We start from the raw sequence: 19,905 nt of genomic DNA, 5'->3' as shown, positions 1-19,905 counted from the left end.
AGTAGAGAGGATGTTTCCACTTGCAGGTGAATCTAGGACAAGAGGGCATCGACTCAAGATTAGAGGCAGCAAATTTAGGACTGAATTGAGAAGGAACTTCTTAACCTCAATGGAATTCATTGCCCAGGGAAGTAGTTGATGCTAGTTCAGTAAACGTTTTTAAAGCTAAGGTTGCTTTTTCTTTTAAAAAAAAGAAATACGGTGAGAACTTGGATAAATGGTTCTGCGTCCACGAAGTGATCAGCCATGATCTTATTGAATGGCAGAGCAAGCTCAAAGGGCAGGATGGCCTTCTCCTGTACCTAGTTCTTATGTTATACCTTCCTCCCTCACTCGTGACTTGGAGGTGCTGGTGTTGGATTGGGATGGACAAAATTAAAATTCACAGAACACCAGGTTATAGTCCAACAGGTTTATTTGGAAGCACTAGCGCTGCTGCTGCTGCTTCATCAGGTGGTTGTGTGTTTTTAACTTTGTCCCTCACTCTTGTAACTTATGCAGAGCAACAAAAGCCAGGAAGCAGTGCGCATGCTCCAGCCAACAATAGTCCCAGGATGATTGATGTCAGCAGCGGACCAATGAAAAGACAGGGGCGGGGCTGGAGGACCTGGTCCTCCGACCAATCAGAGTGAATGAGAGGCGGGACTTGACTATACCACGTGTTCATCCTCGCGGACAGCGCGGATGTGCGGGCGGAGAGCTGTCGGTAAGAAAAGAAATAAACAGCAGCAAGCGGGAGGGAAATGGTGTTGGTCTGGGCTGAGAGGGTTTACCAACATTTGGTGCACATCGGAAAAGACAGATTTGAAACTTAGTCTCGTTTTTGCAGTAAACGGGAAAATGCCTCATCTGATTGATTCGAGTAAGCGCCGCCATCTTTATTCGGGGCAACGATTCACTGGACACGTGCGGCCGCCATCTTTGTAGGGGGCAAAGGTCAGAGGGGTGTATGTGCAGCTCTCCCTGATAGAGAGTCATGGGGCAGGATTTACACAGAGCTCATTCAGAGATTGATAGATTGATAGATTCTTGTTGTCTCGAATAATTAAGGGCTACGGGGAGAATGCGGGTAAGTGGAGTTGAAATGTCCATCAGCCATGATTGAATGGCGGAGTGGACTCGATGGGCCAAATGGCCTTATTTCCACTCCTATGTTCTTATACAAACCTATGGAAATGGATTTTTGTTTTTCTCTGGGTTTGTTTCGTCATTCATTTAAATGATTTGGATGTGAATAGAGGCGGTACCGTTAGTAAGTTTGCAGGTGACACCAAAATTGTTGGTATTGTGGTCAGTGATAAAGGTTGTCTCAGAATACAATGGGATATTGATCAGATGGACCAATGGGCTTGGGAGTGGCAGATAGGGTTTAATTTAGATAAATGTGAGGTGCTGCATTTTAGAAAAGCAAATCAGAGCAGGACTCACACCCTGAATTGTAAGGTCTTGGAGAGTCTTGCTGAACAAAGAGACTTTGGAATGCAGGTTCACAGTTCCTTGAAAGTAGAGTCACAGGATAGTGAAGGCGGCATTGGGTATGCTTCCCTTTATTAGTCAGAGTGCTGACTAAGGGAGCTGGACAGGACATTGGTTAGGCCACTATTGGAATATTGTGTGCAATTCTGGTCTCCCTCTTATCAGAAGGAGGCACTGAAACTTGAAAGGTTTGAGAATTGATTTTCAAGGATGTTGCCAGGGTTGGAGGATTTGAGTTGCAGGGAGAGGCATAATAGGGACTGGGGCCATTTTCCCTGGAGTGTCATAGGCTGAGGTGTAATTTTGAAGAGATTTATATAATCGTGAGGGGCATGGATAGCGTAAATAGACAAGGTGTTTACCCTGGGGTGGTGAAGCCCAGAACTAGAGGATATAGGTTTACGGCATGAGGGGAAAATTCAACAGGAGCCTAAAGGGCAACAAAAATTGTAACATTTCAAAGGCACTTGAATAGGAAGGGTTCAGAGGGATGTCGGCCAGGTGCTGGCAAATGGGAATAGATTAGGTTCGAATATCTGGTTGGCATAGGCTGGTTGGACTGAAGAGTCTGTTTTGGTGCTAGACATCTCTGACTGTGGGATCATAAAAGTGAACACTGCTCTGATTCGCCTCTGAGCTCCTTGATGTTCACTTGTTCATTATCTAGCTTCCTCAGTCTCTGAGTGTATTTTTGCTCTGTTTAGTATTTTACTATTACATTCACAGACCTTTCTGTAAATGAATTGTCCACTGCTGCCCGGCTCCTGGCCATATTACAGAGGAGGTAGTACTGGATGTCTTAAATCGTAGCAAGGTGGATAAATCTCTGGGACCTGTTAAGGTGTATCCCAGACATTTGTGGAAAGCTAGGAAAGTGATGGCAGTGCCCCTCCCCGAGATATTTATATTGTCATTGGTGACAGATGAGGTGCTGGAAGATCTGTGCCATTATTTAAAAAGGTGGTAAGGAAAGGCCAGGGAACAAGAGAACAGTGAGCCTGAAGTCTGTGGCAGACAAGTTGTTGGAATGGATTCTGAGGGACAGGATTTACATATATTTGAAAAGACGAGGAATGATTAGGGATAGTTAACGTGGCTTTGTGTGTGGGAAGTTTTTTCTGTCTAACTTGATTGAGTTTTTTTTTGAAGACGTGACAAAGATGATTGATGAAGGCAGACTGTGGACTTTGTCTATATGGACACTGAATGATGTTCCCCAAAGCAGACTAGTTAGCAAGGTTAGATAACATGGAATGTTGGGAGAACTAGCCATTTGGATAAAAAAAACTGGCTTGAAGGTAGGAGGCAGAGGGTGGTGAAAGAGGGTTGCTTTGTGGACTGGAGGCCTGTGAGCAGCAGTGTGCTGCAGAAATGGATATTGGATTTACAGAAGACACCAAAATTGGAGGTGTAGTGGACAATGAAGAAAATTAGTTCAGAATGCAACAGGATCTTGACCAGATGGGCCATTGGTGCGAGGAATGGCAGACTGGGTTCAATTTAGACAAATGTAAGCTGTTAGATTTTGGAAAGGCAAATCAGAGCAGGACTTATACACTTAATGGTAAAGTCCTTGGGAATGTTGCTGAACAGAGAGACCATGGAATGCAGGTTCATTGTTCCTTGAAAGTAGAGATGCAGGTAGGCAGGGTAGTGAAGGTAGTGTTTCGTATATTTATATTTATTGGTCAATGCATTGAGGACAGAAGCTGGGACGTCAAATAGTGGCTGGACAGGACATTGATGAAGCCATTTCAGGAATTATGTTTTAACTTCAAAATTCCCTATTCTGGAAAGGATGTTGTGAATCTTGCAAGAGTTCAGACAAGATTTACAATGACTTTGCTAGGGTTGGAGGATTTGGGCTACAGGGAGAGGCTGAATAGGCCAGGGTTAATTTCCCTGGAGAATCAAAGACTGAAAGGTGACTTCATGGAGATTTATAAAATCATGAGGGACATGTATAGGTGAACAGCCAGGGTCTTTTCCCCCAGGTTAGGTGGGTTCAAAACAAAATCGCATGGGCTTAAGTTGAGAGGGCAAAGATTTAAAACGGATCTAAGGGGCAAAGTTTTCAAGCTGTGTGTGGTGTGTGTGTGGACTGAGCTGCCAGATGATGTAGTGGAGGCTGATACAATTACAACATTTGAAAGGCATCCGATTGGGTACATGAATAGGAAGGGTTTCCAGTGCTACGGACCAATAGCTGGCAAATGGGGCTTCATTTGCTGAGGATTCCTAGTTGGCATGGACAAATTGGACCAAAGATCTGTTTCTGTGCTGTACATCTCTATGACACTTTGTTCCTCTTTTGTGGAGAGCTAGCAGAAGCACAGATAATTGTCCTTGGATCTGAGAAGGTTAAGCAGTGATCTTGACCAAGTGCAGATTTGTTTCTGGGATATTTTAATTTGCAGAGAGAGGGGAATTGTTAACAATGTCACAATTTTAGTGACTATTTTCAGGTAATTGGTAAATAATATGTGAACATTATTTTATTCAGTAAGTTCTGAGCATCTGGAACAGTCTGAATGGCAGCTGGACCCACACTCAGCAGTTATTCATAAACAGATTTGGAATTTTACTTTTTAAGGGAAGATTTGGGGGGCTATGGGCAAATGGGAAGGGAATTGGAACAGATTTGCAGCATCTCCAGAGGGAGAGAGTACAGCCCAAATGGGCTGAATAGCCCCCAGCCCCTGTGCTCTGTGACACTGCCCATTGACTGTGAATGTTGAAGCTCATTCGAGGGCAGAGAGAGGGAGGATCCCACCACTCCCCTCACAATGGGCCCTGAATGCTTGATGTCAGCACAGCCCAATAGGGGGCAGAGGGCAGTACTGGAGGACCAGATCATACCAGTTTGTCCTCCAACCAATCTGAGTGAATGAGGGCATCCTCAAGGCTGGAACTAAAGAAAGGCACCTATCGCAGAGATTTGAGAAACTGGAGGACATGAATTAGGGAGCGTTCTGTGGCTGGTGAGGAATTATATAAATAAGGAAGAGTTGTGAAGCTGGATGAGGTGATAGTGATCGGGAGATTTGTGAAATCGGAATTTAGAGTTAGTGAGGATTAGTCATAATGTTATACAGCAAGGAAACAGGCCCTGTGATCCAACCAGTCCATGCCAAACATAATTCCAAACTGAACTAATTGTATCTGCCTCCGCTTAGTCCACATCCATCCAAATATTTCCTATTTATGTACGTATCTGAATGTCTTTTAAATATTGTAATTGTATTCACAGCTACCACTTTCTCTGGAAGTTCATTCCACACAGGCTCGTGTGTTATAGTGACAGGCAGCTGGAAGCTCGGGCTGTGTTTTTGCAGCAGAACGTAGATCATCAGTCGCCATTTCCGCCACCTCCACTGAGATGCTGCCAGACACAGGTTCCCGTCCCCTCCATTAACAGCTATGCACCCTCCCCAGCCAGGTCATATTCCACTCCTTTATCTTTCCAAATGTTCCGGTCTCTCTCTGGGTTCTGTCCCTGCCTATTATTTACTCTTTAACCCCTATCTCCTGCAGTACAAAGATCTGTAGGTTAGTTGAATTGGCCAAGCTAAATTTCCCATAACGCTCAGGGATGTGTATGTTAGCTGCATTAGTCAGGAGAAATATACAGTAATAGGGTATATTTTTATATTTTTAAATACCATTCGGAGGGACGCTGTGGACTTTTTGGGCCGAATAGCCTGTTTCCACACTCAGGATTCTAATTTTCCCAGCTCCCATCAGTTCTGAGGAAGGGCCACTGGACAGATTTCTGTTCCCAGATGCTGCCAGACCTGCTGAGCTTTCCCAGCACCTCCTGCTTGTTGTTCCTGATTGACACCATCCATCCACCTTCCGGGTTTGATTCAGGCAGGGGGAGGATCCCACCACTGACCTCACAATGGGGTCCAGCTGATTGATGGCAGCTTCGGACCAATAGGAAAAGATGGTGGGACTGGTGGATGAAGTGATAAAGATGGTCATCCAAACAATGGGAGTGAATGAGGGGCGTGGCCAGTGGGATGACACGTCACCAGTAACTCCGCCTGTGCAGTGTCACGTGACTCGGCCGTTGGTGAGTGTGGGACAGGCAAACAGGGAAGGGGAGAGTGGCCTCGGAGACAGGGAGATAATGAGTCACTTTAGACTGCGAAGTTTTAATTACACTCTGTGCGGTAAGTCTGAATTAGAAACTCTTTCCCGCGTTTGCAGCAGATGGGAAAATGGCTGCGGCCCTCAGGTGGTGATAGGTCCTGGGACATGGGCTCCATCTTTATTGGGGGCAAGGTACAGTGAGGGGCATGGACATGTCCTCTTCCAAGGATGGGGGGGGGGTGTGATTTGAAGAGAGGCATTTACACATCAAGCACATACCAAGAGAAAAGTATGTCTTTATATTCTACCTGCACTGACTGTGAGTTTTGTTTTGTGAATTTGTTTCATAGGATATTAAATCAGAATAATTGAGGCTAGAAACTCAAAAGCAAGTTTTTACAGTCAATGGAGTCATCGGGATCTGAATATCATTTGCATTTGACTGTGGACGGAGAAAGGTTTGTCAGTTCTGTTTGTGGGAAAATATCTCCAATATTTTTGTTTAGCAGAAAGATGTACAAATTCGTGTTTGGATCACCCTTTGGGTGTGTGCTCTGTTCTGGACCCTCCAGCTGAGGAAGGAGATATTCGCCTGAGAGGGAGCACAGATTTATCCAAATTACACCTCGTCGCTTTGTAAGAACTCTCAGATTTAGACCCAATCACCCACTTCATGATGTTAAGCTGTAAGCGTCATATTTTCAATTAACTGCAAACTTCCCATTAAAAGTCCTTTTGGACTCAAATTCCAGTACCTTTTCAAGTGGAATGTTCCAGCTTCTGACAACTGTCTGTTCATTCAGAAACTGGTGACGTCCATGTTGACTCTGGGGTTACAAAGGGCTGAATCAAAAGATAAGATGCTGTCCCTGAACACCCATTGAGATGCGTTGGAACAGTACAGGAGGCTGAGGGCAGTGTAGGTGTGAGCAGACAGTGAAAATGACAGGGCTGCACTGTGAGGGCTGCTTGGCTCAATGAGTGTGTTTTGGAGTTGGGTGTAAACAGACTGATGTGAGACAGGGCGAAGATGAAACTAAAACTCAGTTTTAGTTCAGGCCGTTCAGAAATTCACATGGTCCTAATGTGAACAGCCAGTTTTTAAGTGATACCTGCGGGGTATTTGTTAACAGTTATTAAAGTATTTTCCTGAGGGCAGTTGAGAGCTAGCCACATTGCTGTGGGTCTGGGGTCACATGTAGGCCAGACCAGGTGAGGATGACAGTTTCCTTCCCTACAGGACATGAGTGAACCAGATGGGTTTTCTAACAATCGGCAATAGTTTCATGGTCATCATTCGCCTTTTCATTCGGGATTGTATTGGATGCCGATGCTGCCATGTTGGGATTCTAACCCTAATTCTTGGAACATTGCACATGTCACTCATCTTGCAGGAATACCATTAAGCCATTGCCTCCTTTTTAGCAATGTTTAAAAGAGAGTTCCATCATTCTACGTGTACAATGTGAGATAAAATACTGCAATGTCCACGTGTCAGCCTCTCCAAAAGGGTCAATCAACAGAAATTTGTTTGGGGGTGAAATATTTCACTTTTATTTGGGGTTTACCAAACAAAAATGAATCCAAATAAAAATCTAATGTCCCGACATGTATGAAGCCAGAGAGGGATTACAGAGACAGGGAGGGTGGTGGGGCCAGAGGGGGATTACAGAGACAGGGAGGGTTGTGGGGCCAGAGGGGGACTGTTGTCCAAACATCACTGTGGTGTACATGGACTGCAGCATTTCAGGGAGGCGGTTAACCACCACTTTCTCCAAGACAAGTAAAGGTGGCCAATAAATACTGGTCTGGGCAGCAATGGCAACCCCCAGTGAATAAAACCAAGCAGTGACCTCTCTGAGCTGACTTGCTGTGAAGTTAAAAACCTCTCTGGAAATGGGGTGGGCAGAGAAGAGAAACAGTGACATTTCACAGCTGCCCTCAGAGAGACCTCCCCCTTGGAAGTACTCAGAGCCAGGGATCAGCTCAGTGAGTTTCAGTCTCTTCAAACATCAATCTTAGTCAGTTTTATTTTATTAAATCTACAATCATGAGTCAGGTGAGGATTTCTTTTTAATGTCTTACGGTCTCTTGATTAAATGTTTAAGATATGAACCGTAAGCATTAAGTTATTCTCGGGCAGTATTTTTCGAGCAGTAAGACTGTGCCTTTGTCTTGGTCTGTAGGTTGTTAAGGCGGAGAGATGGCCTGTTGTAGAGTGGCGTGCTGTTCCTGTCGGGTGTGGGAGATTAGGGAGAGTTTCAATGATCCTGATGATTATGTCTGCAGGAAGTGTGATTGCAAATCCTATTGGATCGCATGGATTGGTGGAGGAGTGAATAAAGGCAGTGAGGAATTGACAGGACCCTGGGGGGTATGGTAGGTGGCATTGTCAGGATTGCATGATACTGCAGATACAGTCAGGTAGATGGGTTACCTCCAGGAAAGCTAGGAGGGGTAGGTAGGTACTGCAGGAGTCTCCTGTGGCTATCCCCATCTCAGACAAGTATACTGTTTTGGAAAATGTAGGTGGTAATAGACTTTCAGGGGAATGTAGCACTGACAGCCAAGTTACTGTTACTGAGAGTGGCTTCTAACATAATGTGAGGTATATCCAGTTCCACACGATCGATGGTGATAGGTTACTCTCTAGTTAGGGGCACAGTCTGCCGTATCTGCACCTGGCAGTGAGGCATCAGAATGGGGTGGTGCTGCCCTGGTGCCAGTGTCAAGGATATCTCTCAGAGGGAGCAGAACATTCTCAAAAGGGAAAATAACCAGTGGGAGGACATTGTACATTGGTACCAATGACATAGGAAGGGGAAAGCATGGGGTCCTGAGGAGCAGGGAGATTTGCTAGTGCCACTCGGGAGGCATTAAACCAGTGAGGGAGTCGGGGTAATCCTAAAGAGATAGTGAGAAAAGAGGTGAGTCTGAGGCTGGTACTGTTCACCAGATCAGACTGTCAAGGCAGGCAAGAGCAAGCTACAGAATGAGGTGTGACGGACCAGTTACACTGCATTTATTTCAGTGCAAGAGACCTGACAGGTCAGGCAGGTGGGCTCAGGGTATGGTTTTGAACATGGCACTGGGATATTACAGCAATTACAGAGGCAGCACTCAGGGATGGATAGGACTAGCAGCTTAATGTTCCAGGGTATAGATGCTATAGCAAGGGGACAACAGAGCAGGGGGAGAGGTGTTTTTGATTAGGGATAACATTATGGCTGGGCTTCGGGAGGATATTCCTGGGAGTACATCCAGGCAAGTTATTTGGGTGGTACTGAGAAATAAGAAAGGGGTGACCATCTTACTGGGATTGTATTATAGACTCTCTCCCAATAGTCAGTGGGGAATTGAGACACAATTTTACCGGCAGACCTCAGTTATCTGTAAAAATATAGTTGCAATGATAAGGGGTTTTAACTTTACCAACATGGCCTCGGAGTGCTGTAGTGTTAAGGGCTTGGATGGAAATGTATTTGTTCAGTGTGTACGAGAACATTTCTGATTGAGTTTGTAGGATGTACCTACCAGAGAAGGAACAAAACCTGACCTGTTTTCTTTCCTCATTCACAGGATGAGGCTGTCACTGGCTCGGCCAGCATTTATTGCTGCGTTTACCCAGTGGGCAGTTAAGAATCAACCACGTTGCTATAGGTCTGGAGTCCCATGCAGACCAGACCAGGTAAGGATGGCATTTTCCTTCCCTAAAGGTCATGAGTGAACCACATGGGTTTTTTCAACAATTGACAATGGATTCCTTGTCGTCACTAGATTATTTTTTCCAGATATTTATTGAATTCACTTTCCAAAATCTGCCGTGATGGGATTCAAACCCAGGTCCCCAGAACGTTATCTGGGTCTCTGGATTAACTGTCTAGTGATAATTTCACTCCATCATCACTGCCTCTTAGGAAATGAGGCAGGGTGAGTGCCTGAGTTATCAGTGGGGCAACACATCAGCACCAAAGATCCCACAGTATTGTGGCTCAGTGGTTAGCGCTGCTTCCTCAGCAACAGAGACCTGGGTTTGATACCAGCCTCAGGCAACTGTCTGTGTTGGAGTTGGCACGTTCTCCCCAGTGTTTGTGAGGGTTTCCTTCGGATATTCAAATTTACTCCTACAGTCCAAAGATGTGTAGGTTAGTTGGATGAACCATGTTAAATTTCCCATAGTGTCCAGATGCAGTATATGAGGTTTTGGGATGTGCAGGCAAATCTCTGCCTGATGTAAAAAGATCGTTTTGAGGTCCTGGACAGAGCTCCGTGAGGTGTGGCTGAACGTTTTACATTTCCCGTGGCGGTAAGGGAAGGTCAAAGGTGTGGAGCATGTGTTGGTGGGAGGGTGTGGACCTAACAAGGGAGGTGCAGAGGGAATGGTCTCTGTGGAACGCAGATAGCGGTGGGGAGGGAAATATGTCTATGGTGGGGTCTGACTTTAGGTAGCAGAAATAAGAGGTTAATGCGCTGTATCTGGAGATTAGTGGGGTGGAAGATGAAGACCGCAGGGCTGTATTCTTTATTGTGGCTGGAGGGGTGGGGTAAAGGTGGAGGTGCGGGAAGTGGAGGGTATGTGTTGGAGGGCATTGTTGATCAAGTCAGAGGAAAGTTACGGTCCTTGTAGTAGGCCTTTCTGGGATGTCCTGGAATAGAATCCAAAGAGATTAAACAAATATATCACAGACAAAAGATTAACTGGACCAGAGAATAGGACCCTTAAAGGTCAACAAGGCTGTCTATGGAATCACAGAGGGTGTGAAATATATGCAAATATTTCACGTCATTTTTACTGGAGAAGTATATGGAAGCTCGAGAGTTTGGAGAAATAAACAGTGATAACTTGAAAAGTGTCCATGTTACAGAGGAGGTGGGACTGGATGTCTTAAATCGCATCAAGGTGGATAAAGCCCTGGAACCTGATCAGGTGTATCCTGGAACTTTCTGGAAATCTAGGGAAGTGATTGTTGGGCCTCTCCTGAGGTATTTGTATGTTTGATAGCGACAGGTGAGGTGCCATTATTTTAAAAAAGGTGGTAAGGAGGGGCCATGGAACAAGAGAACAGTGAGCCGGAAGTCAGGCAGGCAAGTTGTTCGAATGGACAGGATATCCATCTATTTGGAAAGGTAAGGAATGATCAGGGAGAGTCACTGTGGCTTTGTACATGCACAATTGTGTTTCACTAACTTGAGTGAGTGTTTTGAAGTGACAAAGAAAATTGATTAAGCCAGGCGGTGAATGTTGTTTATATGGACATTCAATAAGGGTCCACAAAGCAGACTGGTTAGCAGGGTTAGATCACATGGAATGCAGGGAGAGCAAGCCATTACAAAACTACCTTGAAGGTAGGAGACAGAGGATGATGATTGAGGGTTGCTTTGCGGACTGGAGGCCTGTGAGCAGCAGTGTGCTGCAGGGATGGATATTGGGCCCTTAAATAAACGACTTGGATGTGAATATATGAGATATGGTCAGTAGGTTTACAGAAGACACCAAAATTGGAGGTGTAGTGGACAGTGAAGAAGGTTAGTTCAGAATACAACAGGATCTTGATCAGATGGGCCATTGGAGCAAGGAATTGCAGACTGAGTTCAAATTAGATAAATGTGAGCTGTTATATTTTGGAAAGGCAAATCAGGGCAGGACTTATGCATTTAATGGTAATGTCCTGGGGAACATTGCTGAACAATGGGACCTTGGAGTGCAGGTTCATAGTTCCCTGAAAGTAGACTCACAGGTAGGCAGGGGAGTGAATGCAGCATTTGGTACGCTCCCCGTTATTGGTCAATGCATTGAATGCAGCTGTTGTGATGTCATATTGTGGCTGGACAGGGCACTGATGAAGGCCCTTCTGGAATTCTGTTTTCAGTTCCAATCTCCCTGTTCTTGGAATAATGTTGAGAAACTTGAAAGGGTTCAGAAAACATTTGCAAGGACTTTCCTGGGGTTGGACGATTTGAGCTATTGGGAAAGGCTGAATAGGCTGGGACTATTTTCCCTGGAGATTTGGAGGCTGAGAGGTGATCTTATAAAGTCATGAAGGGCATGGATAAGGTGAGCAGTCAGCGACTTTTTCCCAAGTTCGGTGGCTCCAGAACGAGAGGGTACAGGCTTAAGGTGAGAGGGAAAAGATTTAAAGGGGATTTAAGGGGCATTGTGTTCATGTTGAGGGCATTGCAAGTATGGAATGAGCTGCCAGAGGAAGGGGTGGAGGCTAGTACAATTGCAGCATTTAAAAGGTGTCTGACTGGGTACTTGAAGAGGGAGGTTTTAGAGGGATAAGGGTGAACCGCTGGCAAATGCGACTCCATTAACGCTCTCCGTTAATGGTCAATGCATTGAATACAGAAGCTGGGACGTCATATTGTGGCTGGACAGGACGTTGATTAAGCCACTTCTGGAATTCTGTTTTCAGTTTGAATTTCCCTGTTCTGGGAAGGATGTTGTGAAATTTGCAAAGGTTTGGACAAGATTTACAAAAACGTTACCAGGATTGGAGGATTTGGGCTACAGGGAGGGGCTGAATAGGCTGGGGCTATTTTCTCTGGAGAGTCAAAGACTGAGAGGTGACTTCATTGAGATTTATAAAATCACGAGGCACGTGGATAAGGTGAGCAGCTGGCATCCTTTTTCCTCAGGTTAGGTGGGTCCAAAACTAGAGCACATGGGTTTAAGTTGAGAGGGCAAAGATTTAAAAGGGATCGAACTGGCAACAGTTTCAAGCTGAGTGTGGTGTGTGTATGGGAGGGGCTACCAGATGAAGTAGTGGAGGCTGATAAAATCACAACATTTAAAAGGCTTCCAATTGGGTACATGAATAGGAAGGGTTTTGATGGATACAGGCCAATAGATGGTAAATGGGAATTCATTAGTTTAGGATTCCTTGTTGGCACAGACGAATTGGACCGGAGGTCTGTTTCTTTGATCTTAATAAATTAAGATGCATTCCTCTCTTTTGTGCAGAGCTAGCTGAAGCACAGATAATTATCCTTGGAGCTGAGAAGGTGAAGCAGTGATTTTGACCTGGTGCAGATTTTGTTCCAAGGTCTTGAATTTGCAAAGAGAGAGAGGAATTGTTAACCCTGTCACAATTTTTAGTAACTACGTTCAAGTAATTGGCAAATAATACAAGGTGAAAATGTGAACACTATTTTACTCAGTAAGTTCTGAGCATCTGGAACAGTCTGAACGACACAGATTCAGCAGGTATTTTGAAACAGACTTGGAATTTTACTTTTTAAGGAAAGATTTGGGGGTAGTTGGGACAGATTTGCACCATCTCCAGAGGGAGAGAGGACAGCTCCAATGGGCTGAATAGCCCCCAGCCCCTGTGCTCTGTGATACTGCCCCATTCACTGTGAATGATGAAGCTCATCCCAGAGCAGAGAGAGGGAGGAGCTCACCTCTCAATCGGCGCCGGCTTGATTAACGGCAGCTCCAGACCAATAGGAGGAGAGCCTGTGTGGTCCTGCAGCCAATGGGAGTGATTGAGGGGTGTGGCCAGCAAGACGACACCTGTCCATGAGCTGTGTAGGTGCAGTGTCACTGGGTGGGGGTGGGAGAGACAGCAGAGACTGGGACAGAGGCTGTTGGACCTGAATTACAAACTCCCGGTAAATTAAAACCAAAAGAACTGCAGATGCTGTAAATCAGAAACAACAACCAGGAGGTTCTGGAGAAGCTCAGCAGGTCTGGCAGCATCTGTGACGAGAAATCAGAGTTAACGTTTCAGATCCGGTGTCCCTTCCACAGAACAGATGTTACTGAGAAAAAAAAAGTCCGTTTATGTGCAGAAGATAGTGTGGGGGGATGGGGGCAAGATAAAAGGAGTAAAGGTGGGGATAGAGTGAGAAGAGCGGTTGGATAAAGGAGTGGATAACGATCTGACTGGGGGAGGGTGATTAGCTGTTAATGGAGACTGTTAGTGGCTAACCATAGGTAGTGTGTAATGACAGGCTGTGACATGTGGCTACGACATGAGGTTGTTAACCTGTGGTTAGCCACTAACTGTCTCCATTGTAAGCTGTTGCCCACCTATATCACTGCACGATTGGAGCTGCTGAGGACACAAACCTTTGGAATATCCTCCCTCACCCCCTCTGTCCGCCTTAAAGATGTATCTAAAAATCGTTCTCTTTAATCAACGTTTCCATCATCCGTGAAACATTTTAGGCGATTTGTCAATGTGAAAGGCTCCATACAATGCAGGTAGTTGTTGTTATTGTCTGACATCAGGAGAAACAGGGATGAGCTCTCTCTCTCTCTCTCTCATACCTGATGAACAGCAGCAAAAGCAGGAAGCACTGAGCATGCTCCAGCCCACAATGGGCCTCGGATTATTGATGTCAGCGCAGGACCAATAAGAGTCAGGGGAACGGGGCTGGAGGACCAGGATGTGCCAGTTGGTCCTTCAACCAATCGGAGTGAATGAGGGGCGGGACAATACTCAACCACCTGATAAACTTCACTGACAGCACAGTGTATTGTGGCCAAGGCATTGGAAATGTGTGAAGGTGCAGGGCAGGGGAAAGGAAAGACATAGACCAGAAAGAGAAGGAAATTTTCATGGTATGGGATGAGAGGTTTTACAGAACTTGGTGCACATTGTGAATCACAACTTTGAAAATCCCAAATTCTGCACCATTTTCCCTCCTTATAATGCATTTTGCACTCCCTGAAATAGCAACTGTGTTTCTCCCTCCACAGATCCCAGTGATCAGTGCCAAAGCCCCATTGCCTGTGGAGAGGGTGATGTTTGATTTCCCTGTCCAGCTGCAGTTCATGTGGTGAAGGTGCTCCCACAATGTGGTTGGGTAAGTGCTGTTATAGATTATTCACTCAGCAATATTGAAGAGTTGACAATGTATGTGCAAATCAGCAACAGTTTGTTTTTTTTAATCATGTTTATAATTTCACAGAAAAATTCTGGCATAAGGCCACAGATTGAGATACTAGGTCAAGTGATCAAAAGCATTGCCAAATGAGCAGGTTTTCGAGAACACCTTAAAAGAGGAAAGCAGGTCTGAGAGGGTTCAGGTGGGAATTCCAGACAGTGTTGCCTTGGCAACAGTAGAAACAGCCAGACAGGTGAAGCAATGAATAAACACAAATGAGTTGTCAAGGTCTTGCAGGGTGTGTGGTGCAGGGAGACAGGGATGTTCACAGGGTGAGAATTTTAAATTGTTGCCTGTAAATAGGAGCCTTTCGATGGATCAACTAGTTTTGGTACAAGTGAGCACTTGGGCAGGAGGGTTTAAGATACTCTTGAGATTACATGTAAGTTGAATGTGGGAGGCTGGCCAAGAGTATTTGGATAATTAAGTCTGGAGATAAATACTCGTCCATCCCTGCATTCAGTAAATGAGCTGAGACTAGGGTGGAGTTGGGTGATGTCACCAATGAAGAAAGTGTGTTTTTGGAGTTGGGCTCTTCCTCCACATCACCCCCACCTCCCTCCCCTCACCAAATCACAGGTATTGTTCCTTGTTCTGTCTGTCTGTCTGTCTGTCTTTTCTGGTTATGTCCTTCTCTCCCATTCTGCTACGAAGTAATATTTTGACCTCACCGTTGTTGGAAAAACCTACTCCATCCCCACTCTCCCATTCCTTTCTAAATTCCTTGTATGTGGTGTCCCTCAAGGATCGATTCTTGGTCCCTCCTGTTTCTCACCCACATACTGTCAGGAGGTGACATCGTCCAAAAGCACCGTCTGAGGGTTCACATGTACACTGACAATGCCTAGCTCTCCCTCCCCATCATCCCTCTCCATTACTCAGTTATCAAACTGCTCATCACACTCCCACTACGCGATTGGCTGCAATTTCCTGCAACGGAACATTGAAATGGTTAAACCCATTGCCTTCAGTTGCTATTACAAATTCCTTTCCCTTACTGCTGAGCCCCTCCCTCTCCCTGGGAACTGTCTGAGGCAGAACTACACTCTTCACAATATTGCTCTCATATCTGTAACCCCAAGGTGACCTTCTGATCAGGTATCTACACAATCACAAACACCAGGAATTCCAATCTCTAAAACGTTGCTCCCCCCCCCCCCCACCCCTTCACCCCAGCTCCATTGCTACTGAAACCCCTGACCCGTGTTGATGTTGCCTTAAACTTGACGAATCTAAAACAGAACCCTTGATTCCGTGACTATCCGAGTATCTGATTCCAGATCCCTCATGATGGGAAACATCCTCTCAGTATTTACCCTGTCAAACTCCTTAAGAATCCTGCATGTTACAATGAGATCACCTCTCATTCTTCCCAAATCCAGTGAGTAGAGTCCCAACATTTTCAGCCTTTTCTTAAAAGATAATCCCTACAAGCCAGGGATCATCCCAGTTAATCTTTTCTGAAATGCCTCAGATGAAATTATGTATTCCCTTAAATAAAGGGACCAAAACTTCTGTCATTACTCCAGATGTGGTCTCACTCGCACTTTGTAAAGTTACTCTCAGGTATATACTCCAAACACTTACACTGAAAACTCCTTGTAATAAGAAACAACGTTCCATTCCCCATCCTGATTCCCTGTTGTAACTGTGTTTCCTACGCAATTACCCCTGGTCCCTTTGTGGTGCAGCTTTCGACAGTTTCCACCATTTACATAGCACTCTGTTCTTTTATTATCTCCTCCAAAATGAGCAACTTCACAATTTCCCAAATTATGCTCCATTTGCTAACTTGTTGCCCACTTCTCTAATGAATCCCTCTCTGTAAACTGTTTATAATCCTTTTGGAACTTTACCGTTCTGCCTTTTCTCAGAGATTTCCCCGCTCATTCTTCTAAACATTTCCTGGGAGCACTGGGCAGTGGGAAGCAGTTGTTACCTTTTCAGAGAGACTCTTTGGAATGAGTGGGAGGAGCTTGCTGCTCATGGGTCAGAATGGAGACAACTTGCCCATCGAGCTGCATGAGCCTTTCACCCCCCCCCCCCGTCTAATTGATGAGGCACAGCAGCAGCACGGAAGGAAAGAAAAGGAAGCACACATCCTGCTCTCCACATCGCACTGACTCTTGAAACATTGTGACCCATGTGTCAAAGATCTGCCCTGTTCAGTCACATGAAGACCCAGTGTGGAAACTCACAGAAACCCATACAGATTTCCCCCTGAACTAACTGCTGACCCCCACAAGGGGTAGTGTGTCCAGTCATCCTGGGCCAGGAGGAGGGGGTGGTGAGAGTTTCTTAAATGAACTGACAGTGACAGTTTTATAAACGTGTATTACAGGTGGACATTCAGATGGTAATCTCAGTAATTGTAACGCCAAACTGTGACAAAATTACTCAATTCATCAGGAGCTGGATATTCACATTGTGTGTGAGTATTGTATTCCAGCTCATTCCCATTTGCTGCATAAATGTCCTCTTTTGAATCACCCACACTCTCAGTAGATCTCCCCCCAAGTCTTCAATATGTGTCCTGTAATCCTTTTCTGATGAACTCATGAGTGTAAGGTGGATTATTCTAAATCTGTAAACCCCTCTGTCACAGGACACCCGCAATTTCCTCTGCTACAAGGAGAACAATCTGTTTCCCCAAACCCCTGATTCCCCAATGTCTGTTTGCTCCCTATAAGGCACACATCAGGATTGTGTTGGGACGTTCTCCACTTGCCTGCATCAGTGCAGCCCCCAACAATATTAAAGAAAGTGAACATCCTCCAGGACAAAGCACTGTGCCTGAGTGGTGTCCCATCCCCCACCTTCAGCATTCCCTCTCCCCATCCCCAGGGTACAGTGGCATCACTGTGTAAAAGGGAAAGGCAGCATTGTCTGACCAGACCATAGGGCTGCTCTCTCATTAGGGAGAAATGTCTGGTGGTGGGTTTAACCTGAAGGTTACCACAGCCCAGGCAAGGGGAGAGGTTGAGAACAAGAGTCCATCTATTGTAGATGGATATTCTTGATATTTATTAACAGCACCCATGTCTCTGCAACTAAAATCCCCCATTCCTTGAACCATCCTGGTAAATCTCCTGTGCGCCCCTCTCAGGGACTCTGCCATCCTTCCCAATGTGTGGGTGATCTCTGGTTTGCACAGACCCAGCTGCTCTGTGTTGCTGTGGGTGATGTCGTCATACAGCAACAGTTGCATTGAACCTCACTGTCTGTAAGGGTGGGAGACACAGAAATCCCGGTAGCATTTGAGATGTATTTAGTGTGCACTTGCAATGCCATGATAGATGAGACTTTTCCACAATTATTGGAAAATAGATGAGGACAGTTAGGTGGTAGTTTTCTTTGTCACAGACCCGATGTACTACCAGAGCCTTTTTCTGTTCTGTAGACCGCTAAGATGTTTATTATAGGAATATGACAGGCTCCTTTGGACTTCAGGTCAGAAAGGGTGATACTAGAGTAGATGACAGATGATTGGCTGATGTTTTGGGAGGAAAAGGAGATTGAGAGGTTTAAGGAAGAATTCAGAAGCTCAGCACAGAATCGGAAAGGGCCGTCATCAAGTGAGAAATAAACATTGGGAATCCTGAAGGCTGGAAATAAAAAAGGCACATATAGCAGAGCTTTGAGAGACTGGAGGGGATTAGAGATAGGGAGAGTAATGAAGCTGGAGGAGATGAAAGTTGGAGAGGATTCTGAGGATTGAGGATGTTACAGAGATAGAGATATTTCTGATAGACTTTTTTGAGTTTTGAGGCTCGAGAGGATTTATCGAGATAAGGAAGAGTTGTAAGACTGGATGAGGTGGCATTGACGGAGAGTTCCGAGCATAGAGGAATTTACAGAGATAACGAGCGATAGAGTCAGAACGTTATACAGCACTGACACACACCCTGTGTTCCAACCAGTCCGTGTCAACCATAAATTCGAACTGAACTAATCGCATCTACCTCCACTTAGTCCAAATCCATCCAAGCATTCCCTATCGATATACAGGTCCAAATGCTTTTTCCTCTTAGAATCCCATTCCCCTACCGTTTTACTCTACATTTACCCCTTACTAATTCACTAAACCCAATCATCCCTGAACACTATGGGCAATTGAGGACTGCCAGTTCACCTACCCTGTACATCTGTGGCTTGTGGGAAGAAACGGGAGCACCTGGAGGAACTCACGCTGACCCGGGGAAGTATATCCAAACTCCACATGGACAGCCACCCAATGCAGGAATTGAACCTGTGTCCCTGGCAGCAGTGCTAACCATTGAGCCACTGTGCCACCCTTAAATTGTAATTGTATTCACAGCTACCACGTCCTCTGCAAGTTTATTCCACATGTGAATCACTCTCTGTACAAAAACAAAAAGTAAAATCCGGAACGTCTTTTTAGAGTCTTCCTTTTCTCACCCACTCTTGAATCGTGCCCCCTCCTGGAAAGGGCACCTGCTGTTCACATTACCGATACTCTTCAGGATTTTATAAACCTCCAATAAGGTCACCCCTCAGCCTCCTACCCTCCAGTGAAAGAGGTCCCAGCCTACCTAGCCTCTCCTTATAACCGAAAGCATCCATTCCCATCAACATCCTGGTAAATCTCTTCTGAACCTGCTCCGACTTAATAACATCTGTCCTATAACAGCACAACCTGAACTGAGCACAGTATTCCAGAAGAGGCCTCACCAACATCCTGTACAACCTCAATGTAATGTCCCAACTCCTATACTCAAAGGTGTGAGCAATGAAGGCAAGTGTGCTATACATCTTCTGAACAACCCTGTCTACATGTGACATAAACTGCAAAGATCTGAACCCCGAGGTCTCTTTGTTCTATATCACTATGCAAGGCCCGACTTTTAATCAGTGTAAGTCCTGCCCTTTTATCAAGATGAAATATTTGGCATTTATTCCAATCCAGAACATCCTTCTAGTATAAAGGCAATAGAAGTATACTTAAGAGGAAAATCAGTAAGGCGAAAAGGGGACAGGACACAGTTTTGGCGAATAGGGTGAGGACAATCCAAAGGGTTTTTATAAATACATTAAGAGCAAATGGTTTACTAGAGACAGAATAGGGCTCCTCAAGGATCAGCAAGGCAGCCTGTGTGTGGATCTGCAGGCGATGGGGTAGGGAGGGGATACTAAACAAGTATTTTGCATCAGCATTTACTGTGGAGAAGGATATAGAAGATATAGAATGTTGGAAATCGATGGTGACACCTTGAAAAATGTCCATATTACAGCGAAGGTGGGACTGGATGTCTTGGAACGCAGAAAGGTGGATAAATGCCCAGGATTTCATCAGGTGTGTCCTAAAATTCTGGAGGAAGCTAGGGAAGTGATTGCTGGGCCCCTTGCTGAGATTTTTGTATCAGCGATAGTCACAGCTGAGGTGCCAGAAGACTGGGGGTTGGTTAATATGATGATACT

The 19,905-nt window shown here is 45.3% G+C and overlaps 1 long non-coding RNA gene across 2 annotated transcripts; it reads left to right on the top strand.

Moving 5' to 3' along the window:
• The first annotated feature begins 666 nt into the window (after nucleotides 1-666).
• On the top strand, nucleotides 667-16,884 carry LOC132813863 (uncharacterized). 2 transcript variants are annotated; one of them, XR_009644188.1, is made up of 6 exons: nucleotides 667-706; nucleotides 4,727-4,871; nucleotides 5,922-6,029; nucleotides 9,151-9,259; nucleotides 14,279-14,385; nucleotides 16,808-16,884. It is a non-coding gene; the product is annotated as an uncharacterized LOC132813863 (long non-coding RNA). The 2 variants fall into 2 exon arrangements; XR_009644189.1 differs by lacking the exon at nucleotides 667-706 and adding an exon at nucleotides 995-1,069.
• The last annotated feature ends 3,021 nt before the right edge of the window (nucleotides 16,885-19,905 follow it).

The sequence above is a fragment of the Hemiscyllium ocellatum genome, unplaced genomic scaffold, assembly GCF_020745735.1.
Source record: "Hemiscyllium ocellatum isolate sHemOce1 unplaced genomic scaffold, sHemOce1.pat.X.cur. scaffold_498_pat_ctg1, whole genome shotgun sequence".
NCBI lineage: Eukaryota > Metazoa > Chordata > Chondrichthyes > Orectolobiformes > Hemiscylliidae > Hemiscyllium > Hemiscyllium ocellatum.
The sequence above is the reverse complement of the archived record's forward strand: the minus strand, read 5'-3'. Positions and strand labels throughout refer to the sequence as shown.